The sequence below is a fragment of the Carassius auratus genome, chromosome 8 (assembly GCF_003368295.1).
Source record: "Carassius auratus strain Wakin chromosome 8, ASM336829v1, whole genome shotgun sequence".
In the NCBI taxonomy this organism is placed as follows: domain Eukaryota; kingdom Metazoa; phylum Chordata; class Actinopteri; order Cypriniformes; family Cyprinidae; genus Carassius; species Carassius auratus.
In genome coordinates, this window is record NC_039250.1 from 25,249,775 (window position 1) to 25,267,024 (window position 17,250).

Sequence of the window (17,250 nt, forward strand, 5' to 3'; positions counted from 1 at the left end):
CCATGTTAACAGGTTAGATCTTGCAGACTGCCTGCGTGAGACGCGCGGAAAACCCGTGCATGCTAGAAATAGAACCGACGCCTATTTTTCACGCGACACGCGTGCATGTTGGAAGTGTTTCCAGGCAAAATATACTAGGAAAATATGTTTATATGTCATTTTGTACACAAATACATATTAATTCATGACATTTTGATATTTGAAAGTCTATAGGTTGACATAAATTCAGATATAAATGTAATTTTAAAAATAAATTAATAATGATCGATTTTCAAATATTGCACCTGTCAAACATACTCTATTTTGCCGTCAATACTGTTGATGGTGTCTTATCAGTAGGTGTGTAAAAAAAATAAAAAATACATTTGATATTGTTGTCATGAAGACAAGAGCCTGGTTTTTTGGCGGCCTCCCTCTATGTCACCTACAGCCGCAGCAGCGCGCCAAGCGCCGCGTCAGACACGCTTCTGGTGTGTAAAGACACAGAAAACGCGAAGCAGTCACCACGTTTCTGGCACGCAGTAGAGACGCCACGCAGCCAGTGTGTCACCGGCCTTAAGTTACCCTCCTCCCATCCGCCTGTAGTGATCCCGCTTTCCAGAAAGCCACATTGCTACATTATTTCTCTCAACTGTGTTATTTTTACAAAGTAGGACAAAATGGTCACAGAAAAAAAAACAAATATTGTTTAGTTAAATTATATAATGAATACAGACACAGACTGACTGTCTCAACACTAAACATCTCCCCCTCAAAAACAATGTCTGACAGAATGCATTGAACTTATATGGCATTTGATCCAGCTTTCTTCCCCTGGCACATACACACTTTTGGATGAAATTTTCCTGGACAGTCACTCGGCTCTTGTGTGTATGCCCTCCGTAACAAAAAAAAAAAATAGTGTGTATTTTACCCTGCATTAAAACGCACCATCCAGGGAAATTAGCATTAGATTATCCTTTGCTGTTACAGAAAGTGATAAAATAGTAACTGTTGTCAGTCCCCGCTTCCTCTGCGCCAGTAGAGAGAGTTTTTAGTTGGGGTGGATTGATCATGTGACCACATCGTGCTTGGTTGGGTAGCAGGATGGTCTCCTCACTTATTTTTTTGAAAAGTAATTATGCCCATCTCTAATCTTCACAACATCTAAAGTGCACATAATCCAATACATTGTAAGGATATTAGCAGTTATTAGCTAAGCTTCAAGGTTAAAAGTTATGTAAAAGCTGTTACAGTTGAACATTTACAGGTATAGTGGTACAGTAATGTTACTTGTACTAGAAGTGTTATGTAGAATTACAATATAGAGTCGTACAGTAATATTATGTGTACTAGAAAGGTTATATGGATGTGTATAGTGGTACAACGATGTTATGTGAAAAAAATGAGCACTTAATATTGACAAGTAACACTTCATAATATTAATAAAATTACCTTTACACCACATACTATGTGGCCCTTTTAACCTTTATTGTTTCCACCAAAACATTGACATACTCTTGAAGATTTCTTTAGGTCTTGTCTCAGACCCAATCTCTCTGGTCTCGGTCTTGACTCGGACTCGACCCTTTCTGAACTCGGTCTTGACTCGGACTCGACCCTTTCTGAACTCGGTCTTGACTCGGACTCGACCCTTTCTGAACTCGGTCTTGACTCGGACTCGACCCTCTCTGGACTTGATCTGGACTCGGACTCGAATGAGCTGGTCTCGACTACAACACTGGCCGCATCATTACATCCCATACCATCCGCCAGGGTCCAGAACACATATGCCATAGCACCCACCTCATTGCCCTCTTGGCGGAGGGTGGTTAATTTTATGAATATTGCCTTCCACTCCATCATACTGGCTGGGGAACAGGAATGAAGACCCACACCGCTGGATCTCGACATGGATGGAGTCCTTCTGTTACAATCAGAACCCAGAGAAACGCAGGAGATGAGAGATTAAAATAAATACAGTGTGGTATTTAATGGGTAATCTAAATCAGAATCCAACAAGCAGGGGTCAAAACCATAAATCCATCCAACAAACAAACAAACAAACAGGGAAGGAACAGGAACCGGAATCAGAAACTTGGAAGACGAGGAAACTCGGAAGGCGAGGAAACTGGGTGACGGAATGAAAGGACTCCATGACAACAAACAGAAAAAGACCGGTTAATATAGGGAGGGTAATGACTATCAAGTGAAGACACCTGAGTGCAATTAACAGGAGTGCAATAACTGTGATGAAGGGACAAGGCTATGTGGGAATTGTAGTGCCTACGGTGAGGTGCCTATGGGGAAGTGAGACCACTAGTGGAGACTCAGGGAAACAGAGACCAGACAGCGTGACAGTTATCATTTCTTTTGTAGTTTTGTTCTCTGCATCATCTAAGTGAATATTAAAAACCACTGTAATAGCAAAACAGTCAAACTCTGAGGAAATCATTGATAACATTTCTGTGACCTCTGTATTTTGGAGGCCTGTAAATAATAATAAACAGAATGCGTGGAGCACCTTTCAGCACAATCCCTAGATATTCAAAATACAAGTACTGACCAAATGACACTTGCTTGCATTGATAGACATCTTTAAATAGAGCAGCTACTCCTCCACCTCTCCTAACAGTCCTGCAAACACTCATGTAAGTGAAGTTAGGGAGGACTGCTTCATTAAGGACTGTTGCATTGCAGCTGTCTTCTAGCCATGTTTTGTTTAGAAACATAAAATCCAGATTGTTTGTGGTTATAAAGTCATTGATAAGAAATTATTAATTTTTTTAGTGAGCGAATGTTTAAAAGTACTAGCTTGATGGCAGTGCTTTGTGTCTTTACACATCAATCAATCAATCACCTTTATTTATATAGTGCTTTAAACAAAATACATTGCGCCAAAGCACTGAACAACATTCATTTGGAAAACAGTGTCTCAATAATGCAAAATGATAGTTAAAGGCAGTTCATCATTGAATTCAGTGATGTCATCTCTGTTCAGTTGAAATAGTGTCTGTTTTAATTTGCAATCAAATCAATGATATCGCTGTAGATGAAGTGACCCCAACTAAGCAAGCCAGAGGCGACAGCGGCAAGGAACCGAAACTCCATCGGTGACAGAATGGAGAAAAAACCTTGGGAGAAACCAGGCTCAGTTGGGGGGCCAGTTCTCCTCTGACCAGACGAAACCAGTAGTTCAATTCCAGGCTGCAGCAAAGTCAGATTGTGCAGAAGAATCATCTGTTTCCTGTGGTCTTGTCCTGGTGCTCCTCTGAGACAAGGTCTTTACAGGGGATCTGTATCTGGGCTCTAGTTGTCCTGGTCTCCGCTGTCTTTCAGGGCAGTAGAGGTCCTTTCTAGGTGCTGATCCACCATCTGGTCTGGATACGTACTGGATCCGGGTGACTGCAGTGACCCTCTGATCTGGACACAGACTGGATCTGGTGGCCACGGTGACCTCGGAACAAGAGAGAAACAGACAAATATTAGCGTAGATGCCATTCTTCTAATGATGTAGAAAGTACTGTGTTATGTGAAGTGTTCCGGTTCCAGTTTGCCTAATTAATGCAGCCTAAACATCCTTTAACGGATTTGGATATTAAAAGCATATTAGTATGTTATGTGTATGCCAGGTTAAAGAGATGGGTCTTTAATCTAGATTTAAACTGCAAGAGTGTGTCTGCCTCCCGAACAATGTTAGGTAGGTTATTCCAGAGTTTAGGCGCCAAATAGGAAAAGGATCTGCCGCCCGCAGTTGATTTTGATATTCTAGGTATTATCAAATTGCCTGAGTTTTGAGAACGTAGCGGACGTAGAGGAGTATAATGTAAAAGGAGCTCATTCAAATACTGAGGTGCTAAACCATTCAGGGCTTTATAAGTAATAAGCAATATTTTAAAATCTATACGATGTTTGATAGGGAGCCAGTGCAGTGTGGACAGGACCGGGCTAATATGGTCATACTTCCTGGTTCTAGTAAGAACTCTTGCTGCTGCATTTTGGACTAGCTGTAGTTTGTTTACCAAGCGTGCAGAACAACCACCCAATAAAGCATTACAATAGTCTAACCTTGAAGTCATAAATGCATGGATTAACATTTCTGCATTTGACATTGAGAGCAAAGGCCGTAATTTAGATATATTTTTGAGATGGAAAAATGCAGTTTTACAAATGCTAGAAACGTGGCTTTCTAAGGAAAGATTGCGATCAAGTAGCACACCTAGGTTCCTAACTGATGACGAAGAATTGACAGAGCAACCATCAAGTCTTAGACAGTGTTCTATGTTATTACAAGCAGAGTTTTTAGGCCCTATGATTAACACCTCTGTTTTTTCTGAATTTAGCAGTAAGAAATTACTCGTCATCCAATTTTTTATATCGACTATGCATTCCATTAGTTTTTCAAATTGGTGTGTTTCACCTGGCTGCGAGGAAATATAGAGCTGCGTATCATCAGCATAACAGTGAAAGCTAACACCATGTTTCCTGATGATATCTCCCAAGGGTAACATATAAAGCGTGAAGAGTAGCGGCCCTAGAACTGAGCCTTGACACACATCTTACACTGTCAATAAGCATCACTAATACTCGAGCCAACTCTGCTCTAACTACCGACTAGCAGTGGAAGTCAGATTGCCCCTTAGTTAATGGCTAAAGATTTGCTAACTCATATTCATAAATCCTCAAGGGAACATCTCTGAATTAACTGATGCTCGCGCCCCTGGTTGGAAACCCCTTATGTAGAACATACACACGTTTATGTGAAGGCTACTCAATATTGGTCAGTTGTGACTGGTATCCAACATGAAAGATAAGTCATTGAAACTGTGACCACACACATATTAAAAACAAGTCAAAGTCATGACATTTGCCAAGTATGGTAACGGTCGATGTGCAGTGAGTGGGTCTGAAGGAGCAGTTGTTTTCAATAAGATTGCATTGCCAGGCAGACGATGTGCTGTTCCTGGCTGTGGATAAACAACATATTTGTATACACTGTCGAAGGATCCCGACTTCAGAGAAAAATCGATTCAGTGAAACGTCCCAGTCAGTGCTAATTTCCCCATGTGTTCATTACAATTCACCTCTGACTGTTTTGAAAAATTATCACAGTATGATGCTGGCTTTGCCAAAATACCTTTGCTCAAAGATCAGGCTGCGCCAACTGTTATGGTCCCAACAACGACGCTGCAAAATGTAAATAATATATTTAATGTGAAAACTATTTTTAAAATGTTAATGGCAGTTTAATTCATAATGAATAATCACAGTCCGAAAGAACCAGTTCATGAAAATGAGTCAGACTTTGCATCAATAGTCTGTTTCACAATTGAATAATTAACACGAAGGAGAATCAGAGGAGAAATGCAACCACTTACAACATTAAGGAGAGCAAACAATGAACAGAAGGAACTCAGGGATTAAATACGCGAGTAGAGACAATCATTAACAGAACTCGGAATGGGTGAACAACAAATGAACAACCATGGAAACAAACAAGGAACAAGAACTCAGGCAATTAAAGCAGAACCAGGAACAGAATGTAAACAGAACAGAATGAGACAAGTTCAACTATATTGTCCAAGTAGATTTTAGTTTAGTAAGTATACTAATATCAATGTTCTAGCAGTATATTTGTACACGACTAGTGCATATTTAATTGTTTCTTTAGAAGTAAACTCTAGGTATACAACTAGTTTACTAGCTATAGTGGTAACACTTTATTTTAAGGACCAATTTTCAATATTAAAGGGATAGTTTACTCTCAAATTAAATGTTGGTATTGTAGCAACAATGAGTTTTACAGAATAATTAACTCACATGATATATAGGGAATTTGAATAATTAATCAGGAATATGATTAATTTATATCTCAGATGACAGTTACATTAAATTTGATTGATTATGAAAAATAGCTCAATTGCCTATACCAATAGATAATCACAGGGCACTGTAACTTACTCATTAATATGTCAATATTCCATTCTTCATACCAATTATTGTGATATCTCTTACTGTAAATTACTGCAAATCAAACAGTGGTATGTCCAGCAAACCACTGTTGACCTATCAATTTTCAATAAAGTTATCACGCCTTATAATTCAAGGAAAAGTATTCTCTGGCCATGAAAATATTATCCTATCCTTATGATAAATTTAGTTTCTAAATTTAGAGCTTGTAGCTATAGATCAGACATCTCGGTGACTCATAATGTGAGTGGGGTGGAGTCCAAGCCAATCGTCAGTATATGGGTTTTTAATAATTAAACTAGTAATACATCAAACTACAAATCACACAGAGTAAATATGCGTACGACAATACAAACAGTAAGCTTTACAAGACATAACGAATCCAAATAAAAGAGAGAGAGAGAGAGAGAGAGAGGGAGAGAGAGAAAATAGAATGAGATCACATAAGGAGCTCAGGTATGAAAATCATAGTCAGTAACTTTTGGAAGCCAACAACAAATCAGATCATAGCAACAATTTAAAACAGCATTTAAATCTCCATAGAAAAGTGATACTTGCATGGCCCAGCGCGTGAGCGTGGTCTTTTTGTGACGCTTTGTGCGCTTGTCCTTTTGAAAACAGCGTGCGTGTGCCGGAGGCCATGTGACACGCGTGCACGCTTCGCTGGATCTTGGCGTGAGCGTGGAGCACGTGGTCCTTTGTTTTGTCCTCGCGCGGTATTTGAAAGGTTCAACAAACAATGTTCCAGAATTCGTCTTCCTTGCGTGGAGAGGCGAATAGTTGAATAAACTTAGTAAAGAAAAGAAACAACAAAAACGAAAACTTCCAAAGGAGCCATTAAAATGGCTTTTTCTCTCAGCCCCTGTGCTGAGGGGGCTTGCGCTATGAGGCTGCGCGGAAGCAATGTTGGTCGCACAGGAGAGCAGCGTGTCCGAGAACGGAGACGGAGAAGAAGAGCGAGGGCGGACCTTGTTCGGTCGTTCTTATGGCTTGAAATGGTTCACGCCCCTTTTTCGCGTAAACAGCCAATGAAAGTCCGCGATCTGAAGCGGAGGGAAAAGTTCCTTTGTCTCTGTGAAGACAACCCCCTGGAGATCTAGGGCTTGTCCAAATTCCAGGGATTATTCTAGCATACTTACATACATTTTTCATTACTTTGCTCTAGATAAATGGGTTTGTCAGAACATGACGATCACAACGATACTAAACATATGTATAAATGATCAAAACATTAAGTTACATTCAAATGCAGAATTACACATATTTAAAGATTTGATTAACACATGATAACACTGCAAATAGTCCCAATTTATATGGGAAACATATAAATGTACCATAAGGGAATACGTTATACATTTATAAAACATAAAAACAAAAAGGTAATGAATACATTCCATAGAATGCATTGGGGAAAAGAAACCAGTGATTTGGCTTCTCTCCTCTCCTGTTTGTCCAGGGTGGTCGTAAAGTTTTACGACCTGCAAAAGTGGGGGTTACATACACATGACTATTTGAGAAAAAGCCAGGCTGAGGAGAACATTTCCTAAAGTATAAGCTAACAAGGATTAACCATTTTATGCAATCCATAAACATATTTAAAATACATATTAATAAGTACTTACAAAAGTAAGGAACTTTACAAAAGGTTTCCTTTTGTGTATGTTGGAATGTGGTTGGTTTAGTGTCTCCTTTGAGACCAGCCCACGTGACCCTGGAATTTCTTGTCGTAAATAACTGTCACGTAAAGCAGGATGTGGCCGACTTCAGGGCGGCCAAAATGGTGAATTATGTAAACAACGAAGGTCCTTGTTTACTCACGTTCTGGTCTTTTGCTCCGAACGTGTTAAGAGTCAGGAATTCACTAGTATGGACAGATGACTGAAATACCATCAGCTCATTAGTGTTACAGTATGTTTTAGCTTACCTCAAAGACATCCAAGATGTAGGTTTCTTTGTTTCCTCAGTATTTCCCATTTTGATATTTTTAGGTCCAACCGTTCTTGTCTGTGACTCACATAATGGATGTCTATGGTCTCCACCTCAAAGAGCATGCAAAGAGGAGTCAAAATGAAAAATTTCCCCAGCGTAAGTACACATTGATGACCTAAGACACGAAACGAGCGGTTTGTGTAAGAAAACAAACAGAATTTATATCGTTTTTACCTCTTGTACACAACCACGTCCAACTGATCTGAGTGCGCGATTGCTTCCTGATGTAACGTGCGCGCGCGCTCTGGCTTAGTCTGCGCAAGCGCGGAAAGCGCCGGAAGCGATCTCTCGCGCGTGTACATCACTCATTGTTTACACTTACTGCCTATGGTTTACACAGATTTCGGAAGTATTACCTTTCACTGTGAAGATCTAAACATATTTAGACTTACAGGAAATTGCAATGGAAGACGATTTCAATATCTCCATAGACAACGTTGAATTTCTTTCACAACCATATTAATTTGAACCAGAATACACAGACCAAGTACTCAGGAGCGATCCGCTGCAGCAGCACGTCTTCAAGCCTCAGAGACAGAGATCTCTTCAAAATTGGTGGTGTTGTAGTAGCAAATGTTGTGAGATGCCATCAGAAGTGGAGAGCATATGTGGAACATAGCAATGCCACAACTACAAGACGGCGATGAGGACATTGACAGTATCGCATCACACACCTGCCTGACTGAAGATCCTGAGTTTTCTCCGCTGTTGAGACCCAGCGTTTTGCACGTTGTGTTTAGTTTGCCACGTATAAACTGGAGGCGACGTCCAATGCCAGAGGGACCCAATGGCACGCTGTCAATAGAGTGAGTAATGTGTTGTATTTTTATTATAAACGCAACGATTATAGGGTGCATTATAAACAAATTAATTAATTACAATTACTGCATTTTATTTCAAACAGTGCAGATTGGTGGCGTAGCGTGTGGTAAGCAATGAGTGATGTGCATGCACGAGAAATCACATCCGGGGCTTTCCGCCTTTCCACAGACTAAAGCCAGAGAAATTCTTGTATATATTTGTCACTTAAACTACTGTTAACAGAAATCCTGTCGCCCCCTCTAGTAGACATTAAGTGTTAAGGCCTTCATTGCTCGGGTAACAAAAGTCACTAGGATTTTTTGTGAAGTTAACGCTGCAGTAGGTAACTTTTGTAAAAATATATTTTTTACATATTTGTTAAACCTGTCATTATGTCCTGACAGCAGAATATGAGACAGATAATCTGTGAAAAAAATCAAGCTCCTCTGGCTCCTCCCAGTGGTCCTATTGCCATTTGCAGTTACGGACCGCTCCCGGTAAGAAATCAACCAATCAGAGCTGCGGTCCGTAACTTTGTTTGTGTTCAAAATGTAGAAAAATGTATATAATAAGCGAGTACACCATGAATCCATTTTCCAAACCGTGTTTTTAGCTTGTCCTGAATCACTAGGTTGCACCTATAATAAGTGTTTATATTCGGAATATTTTAGATTGCTTCGGGGGTACCGCAGCGGAGTAACCCAGTACCTTTGTGATTCTTCATAGACATAAACAGAGAGAAGTAGTTCCAGCTACGATGTTCTTCCACAAGACGCAAGCAGTTCTGTTTATTAACCGCTAGAGCGTCAAAAGTTACCTACCAAAGCTTTAAGTTTGATCAGTCATACAGCAACGCGAGTCAGACGAGTCTGAAGATCTGAGCTGAATTTGGTGAAACATTAAAGTTCTAGTCTGTGTCAATTACTCTTATAATAAATAATAATAATAATGTTTAAATATATGTTGGCTTTCTCAAACCCAACAAAGAATACTAAGAAGAGAAACATTCAATTTAGTAAGTAATAAAACTAATATTACTAATGTATTTCATGAATTTAACTATATTAATTTTCACAATTATTTATTAATGTCACACACACATACCTAGTGCCTTTAGACTTAAAAGACAAAAGTAATAGATGTTACAGACATATTATCATGTAACTGTTCAGTCTATTATTGCAGTCTATATACACTTTTATCCAAATAGACAGAATTATTTGACAATATTCATACAATACTATAACCTAGAAATAATTTGAGGGGGTCACTTGCAAGTCAAAGCAGCACGAATTATGTGACCAGCCACATCTGCAGGACAGTACTGCACTCGAACTGACTCTTATTCTGCTGAAAGAATGAAAAGACGTGCTGAAGATGGAGTGATTCGACCAATCAGATGAAAGCAGCGTTTCAGCGCCACCCACAAGTGCGCATGAAGTATTGAAGCCCTAAACCAATTTGTAAACCACAAAAGACAAAATTAGATATTTGTTGAACTAAACGGAAAAAAACAAATAAACGCTTTTTTTGAATTCTAAATAGGAAATGATAGGGCTTTGGTTCTACTAGCGATTTGATTGGAGACCAACAGCCAATCACAATTGACCTTTAATTTTCCAATTGGTTGATTTTGTGGCACACTTGTAACTCTGTTGTAAGTTGAGCGAGCGTGTGTCAAGAGTTGAGCGCACACAGTAGTAAGAGGTTGAGAGAGAGAGAGAGAGAGAGAGAGAGAGAGAGGAACTTGACAGGAGCGCAGAGAATACGTTTGTGATAGAGTACCTGAGGAAACTGTGTGAGAGGGGTTATTACTGCACGTAATTTATTTATTTTTTTTGCGATTGTTAATTTCTGATAAAAATATTATGTAATGTGCTTGCCAAATATAGTTCTCTGTGCTCAAAACGTACAATTACTCGCTCAGGATTGAGGCACAAAAATAACGCCATAAAAGGACATACTACCATAACAAAATTAACAATTTGTCTAACTCTTGATGCTTTTTAAAACATTTTCCTTGCTCTTTTGTCCTCCTCCTCCCCCACCTGCTTCATCTCTAATAACTGACGACTTTGCCACGCTTTTCATTAATAAAATTAAAAACATCAGTGCACAATTTTCCACACCACAATCTGTCAAGCACATCTCACTAGCAAATATACACTCATTTACACCCTTCTCTTCACTCTCTGAGGCAGAAGTCTCAAAACACATCCTTTCGAATCACCCTACTACTTGCCTGCTTGATCCTATTCCATCTCATCTCCTTCAAGCCATTTCTCCTGCAGCTGTACCTGCACTCACTCACATCATCAACATATCCATCCACACTGGTGTTTTTCCCTCATCATTTAGACAGGCTCGTATAACTCCACTACTTTCTCACACTGTTTTTTTTTCGATAGCTAAACGACAGTGAGCACAACTGAAGCTTCATGTGCAAATCTCTAACTACAGTCTGCACTAGCAACAGTCAACTGAGCTAAACAGTTCACATCACCTGCAAAACTCATTCCAAGCAACACAACTCTTAACACATGGCTCAAAACAGGCTCAGTGCAGAAAAACACTACACACAACCCTCACTGAGAGAACACACACCGTCACTCAGAACAAACTGAGAGGAAAAACACTAGCATCAAACACCAATACAGAATATACTAACTTTTCAAATCTTTACAGTTTTAACAATTTCAGTGACTCTTTTGTTGTTTTGATTGCTTCCAATGTCCTCATTTGTAAGTCGCTTTGGATAAAAGTGTCTGCTAAATGACTAAATGTAAATGTAAATGTCTGGGTCTTGATCACCCTCTCTGGGGTTATCCGGCAATAACAACCAGTTGTATGTAGATTATCCCTTACTTAATGTACTACTCTGAACCTTTTAGGGGTATGAGGGTAATGGCCTAAAGGAACAGAGACTGAAGGGCACTTTGATGCAGGTCTAGCCTCTGTGTTTGTGTCTCCTTCCTCAAATTACTTTTAGGTCCTGTACATGTGTTACAGAGCTGACGAGATATGCGGATCCATATGCAAGCTTTTTATTAAAAGATTTGGTCACAAACACAGGCAGGGTCGAAACACCAGCAAACAGGTATGGCATGGGCAAAACACAAGAGCGTTCCAGTAAACAGGCATGGGTCGATTGACGATGAACAATATCCAGTAGGGCAAGACAAAGACAGATAATCCAGGTACACAGCAATAATCCAGGCAGGGGCAAACAGAGTCCTAAACGGCAAGACAAAAGGGTAATCCGAAAACACAAGCAAGAATCTCAACACAGGAAAACGTGCAAGGCGAAACTATGACTAAACAGAAACATGGAATGGCTCGTTAAAGCAACTAACACTAGGTGAGTGGATAATGCAGAACAATACTCTGCGATCTGAACAGGAACTGAGTGGGTGTTAAATAGATTGTGTAATAGCTCTCAGGTGAGCATGTGATTAGTGAAAGCTGTGTGCAATCAGTATAATGGATGATGGGAAAAGCAGAGCCACCTCATTAGACTTATTATGGCAAATGGCACAGACAGACAATTCAAAACATGATTCATGGGTTGATCCCGGACAGACTGACAGTTCATGATCAGACAGATTGACAGAAACGGCAAGACAGTGAGTTCAAAATCAGCATCTAGACAGACAGACAGATCACAATCAGTCTCCAAGGCTGATTTAGAACAGGACAAGAGTTCAGAGATGGCCTCGTCAGCCAGTTTAGAGCAAAGCAAGAGTTCACTGACAGCCTCCATTGCCAGGACAGGATGAGGGTTCAAATGGGGCCTCCATAGCCGTGACAGGACAGGCAGAGAGTAAGTGAGTGGATACCACTGACACCTCTGGAGGTTCCTCAGCGGTAACAGTCCATTTGACTGCGACATGACAGACTGTGAGTTCATTGCTGGACGCCACTACCATACAAGGAGCTGAAGTGAGCACTGCCGTTTTGGGAGGTTCTGCAGCATGTGCCGCCCCCTCTGGAGAAGCTGCAGCGAGTGCCATCGCCTCGGAGAACACCACAGCAAGCGTCAGTACCCCAACAAGTTCTGCAACATCAGCCACCACATAGTAATTAATATAATATCATTGTGCTAATTGTATGCAGATATGTGTAATATTATTATTATTATACAACTTAAATGCAAGTAAATTTGCATGTTTTCTTGAACTTAATATCACACATATGATTTAGAATTTACAGTATATATTATTTTTGCACTTTAAGTAAACACTGAAAAAACTGGCATATGTCCATCCATCTTCCAAACCTACATTCACTCGGGCAAAAAGTCTCTTTCAGCTTAGCTCAGAAACAAACCAGGTGCTTCTCGCTGTGAGGAGACCCTACCACTCATATGCCAACAACACTAGTAGACAACATTAAATAAAACATCTATTAGATGTCTGAATTGCAAAAAAATTAATAAAAAAATAATAAATAAAAAGAATATCTATATCAGGTACAACAAATAATACTTGCTATATTTTGTCCATGTTTCTCAAAAGCACAGTCAGATGAGTTAAGGAGACACTTTCAGGTAGCTCATAACAGCAATTCAGACAGTAGGCAAAATGTGGTTGAAGTGGAAACTGTTTAAAATTAATATTACAAAGAAAAAAATAACATACATCAGATGAAGGAAATAGTTTTTTTTTTTTTTTTACTGAGAAACTGACTTACTTTCAATTATTCTCTTCCACATTCATCACTAGTGAGGTGAGACCCTTGAACCAAAACCAAACCTCCAACTGCTCCCCGAGTGCCACAGCAATATGGCTGCCCACTGCTCCGGGTGTGTGTTCACAGAGTATGTGTGTGTGTGATCACTACTCACTGCTGTGTATGTGCACTCGACTGGGAAAAATGCAGAGCACAAATTCGGATTATGGGTTACAATACTAGTGACTTTTTTATGTAGTTCCATCTAGTGGTGTATTTCTTTAGACTAGCACTGGATGTAAATAGTGGTTTTCTTGAGGTCACTTTGCTTTTTTATGCTCTTTCACTGGTAATGTCCCTCTGTTCCTCTGTTCTGTTGACTCAGATGAACGTCATCACTTACGTCAACTACTGGTGGACCCTTGCAGTGGGCTAAATTGGAACATCCAAAACCTTTGATCACTTGGAGGATTCTGCCGTGAAGCTGAGTTACCATACATACATATAATTATTATTATTATTTTCTTTTTATTATTATTATTATTATTATTATTATTATTAAGAATTCATTTGATGTAGCATTTTATATGACTATAGGTATGCTTGGGCTGCTTGAGAAAAAATATAAAATTACACAAAAATGAAGCAACATGCATCAATTAAGTGGTTAAATCTCAAACTGGGTTGCAGGTCATTATTTGTACTCTCCTTTTAATTGTTTCTATTATGAAATAGTTTGCTGAAAAAAAGCATTTTAATAGCCTTTTTTCCCCAGAGGTTCTGCGCTCTCAAAAGCATAATATATCTTTTCAGTCAAACACTCAGAACATAGAGCTGGAGCAGGCCCAGTTCTACACAGGTGCTATTTACCCTCAAACAAAAGCAAAAGCACCCTCAGTTAAAGTGGTAGTAATAGAATATTTGCTCATCAAATATGGCAAACTACCCAGTTCAAATTTGAGCGTTGCTATTTACATCATGTTGTAGCAGCGCTGAGCAGTGTGGCCAATCATAGACATATCTGTTGATTTTTTTAAATGTAACAGCCAATCACGGGCGCTTATTCTGAAAATTATTCTGAAAGATGAAAGTCACATACTCCTAGGATGTTTCGAGGGTAAGTAGAAGATGGATGAATTCTCATTCTCAGGTGAACTAACCCTCAAAATGCTGGAGTTTTAAACAGTGCAGAGGTGAATGTGATTTCATCAAGTACAACTTGTTGATACTGGAAAAACATTCCAATCAACCAATCAGAATCGAGATATAACTTTTCAGAATATCTGTTTTAGGCTTACAATCAGGGATATGTGCTTCTATACCATTGTTAATCAGCTATCATTTCTCATTCATTTGTGGAATAAATTATTAGTAGAGTTAGGTTCAGGGGTAATGATTGGGATAAGTCTATATCTTTGGACAATAATGTTGATCCGGGATCATCAAAAGATGTTTAGGCTCACTACTTTCATGTTTGTGCACTTCTGCTTTCAGGGGGCTCAGGAATACTCTAGCAAACAACATCCTTCACTGAAGCCAAGTGGTTCTTTCCTCCATATTCTGTCTGGCTGAATCATATAGCTCGCTAATCATTTTTTGTTTTGGTTAAAAACAAGCAGATATTTATGCTGTCATAAACGTAGCATCATGGTGGTTTTCACTGATATACACTGCACTTTCACAAGCTTGTGTGTTTATGCAAGAGCACTGATGTTCAAATATTCTTTTGTCCAAAAATGAAAACAAGTCCAAGATGTATCTGGTACATCTGACAGGCAACTTTATCTAGAGCCAGATTAAAAGTCATCTCACTTCTGAAACGAAGCGTTGAAGGATGTCAGAGACAGAGCAATAACATTAGAAGCCTCTAACCTTAAACTAAATAAGCATGCCTCCACTTCACATTTCTCACTGAAACCTCATTCATGCTGGATTGAGCCTTCTGTGATATAAATCTATCGCACCTGATTGAATCAACGTGATTCCCCATATATTTCACCCATTTAGACTTGAACTCAGACTGTTCTAACTGATTTGTTTTTAAGTAAGATTCATTCCAGAATCTGAAATGTCAGGCTTACCCTGTCATATAAACTGAGTTTCCCAAAAACATGGATAATAATACAAATAAAAAAGTACACTGAGAAATATGCCAAAGCAGAAAGCCTTCTCAGTTCTGCAGTCCTAAATTTAATGCTCAAATGCAGAAAATATATTTTCGAAATATATTTTGTCTTGGGCCTAGCAACCACTCAGAGCATCCACCAATCACAACCATCATGACTTGACTTGACAACCACCCACGACACCCTATAGCAGTGTGCCGATGACTTTCTGCGCAGACAAGCAAATCTAGTTGTTTCTCTTATTTGATGTGCACATAAATGAAGATAAGTGTGTTAGTCTTTCTCCCTTTGAGTCTGTGGGTGGGTGAACGTTAAACAAAAAGCTCTCAATTCTCTCAAATTCCTTTCATCCTGTCATTACAGCCTCCGTGCTCGCACTGCATTACAGTCAAATCAGCTTACCTTCAGTAAAGCTCAATACTGCTTGAAGAGTGACAAAACCTTTGCTGCTCTAATGTAATGCCTCTATTCACAATCATACTCAAAGACAGATGTGCAGCCATCTGTCACACGACTGTGTCTGTCGGACCCTGCCACACTTTCTTAAGAAAAGACACTAGATCAATGTTGGCCAAGAGTAACAAAGGCCCAATCATTCCAGTGTCACAAAATCATCTGCTTTCATGATAGGCAAGCTGTTGTTTCTGAATGATTTCAGACTATCTGTGTGTGAGTGTGTGTGTGTGTGTGTGTGCGTGTGTAAAGGTTGTGTAAGACAGGATAGTTTGTGTGTTTGCAATGGTAAAATGACAGTGGTTTCTGATTCTTCTGGTTTTATCCTAAAATTATAGAATTATGAATATGGTTTGCACAGAAAGTAAACAATCTGCGACTGTAGATAATAAGCATTGGCAAAAATTTTGAGTAAAAAAAGGTCAGACATTTTTATTTAGCCCTCGACCACAGAAGGATACAATGAATAGTGAACAAGCATCTTCATAGTTTGCTCTGCTTTCAATGGCCAGTGTGTGAATGGCACTAAAAGCTCAGAGAAATGGGAAGAGATAAAGAGCCTAGCCGGTGTTGACCATTTCTGTATTAGTGAAGGCAGGTGAAGTGCAAAGTGATCTCACATCACAGAACTAGAGATCTTACCCAAGCAGTAATACAAAAGATCAGCTAGATCTACATCACTGGAATAATACACAAATCACACACATTTTTATTGCTACAATACATACAGCTATACTGGTTTTGTACAATGTATCACATTTATGCTGTACTGCCTGTGCTAAATGTCATTGTTTTCTTCACAATTTTGTAATGTGTAAAATAGGTCTAATCTATGCATAAACTGTAAAAAAAAAAAAAAGAAAAAAAAATTACTGTAAGATAATGGTAAGTGACTGGCAGCTACAGCGGCCAGACAAAAACCTTAAAATTAAAGTAAAATAAAATAATTGAAACTAATAATTTAATATATATATATATATATATATACTTTATTTTTAGTAAACTCTTAAATGAAAATCTGTAAAAGTATTGTTTTTGCACTGTATTCCAAGATATTTTAATGTATAGTGTTTGTTTGTCAGCCATAGCTGCCAGTCGTTTACCTTTTTTGTTTCTTTTCTTTTCTTCTTTTTTTTTGACAGTGTAGATAGAGCATTGGTAGTTTTCTCCTTGTCATCGTGGCTTATGGTTTGCTTACTGTTGGGTGGGGGCGGGGGGTTGTAGAGCTCTATACAAATACATTTTAAGTGACCTGAATTTCATT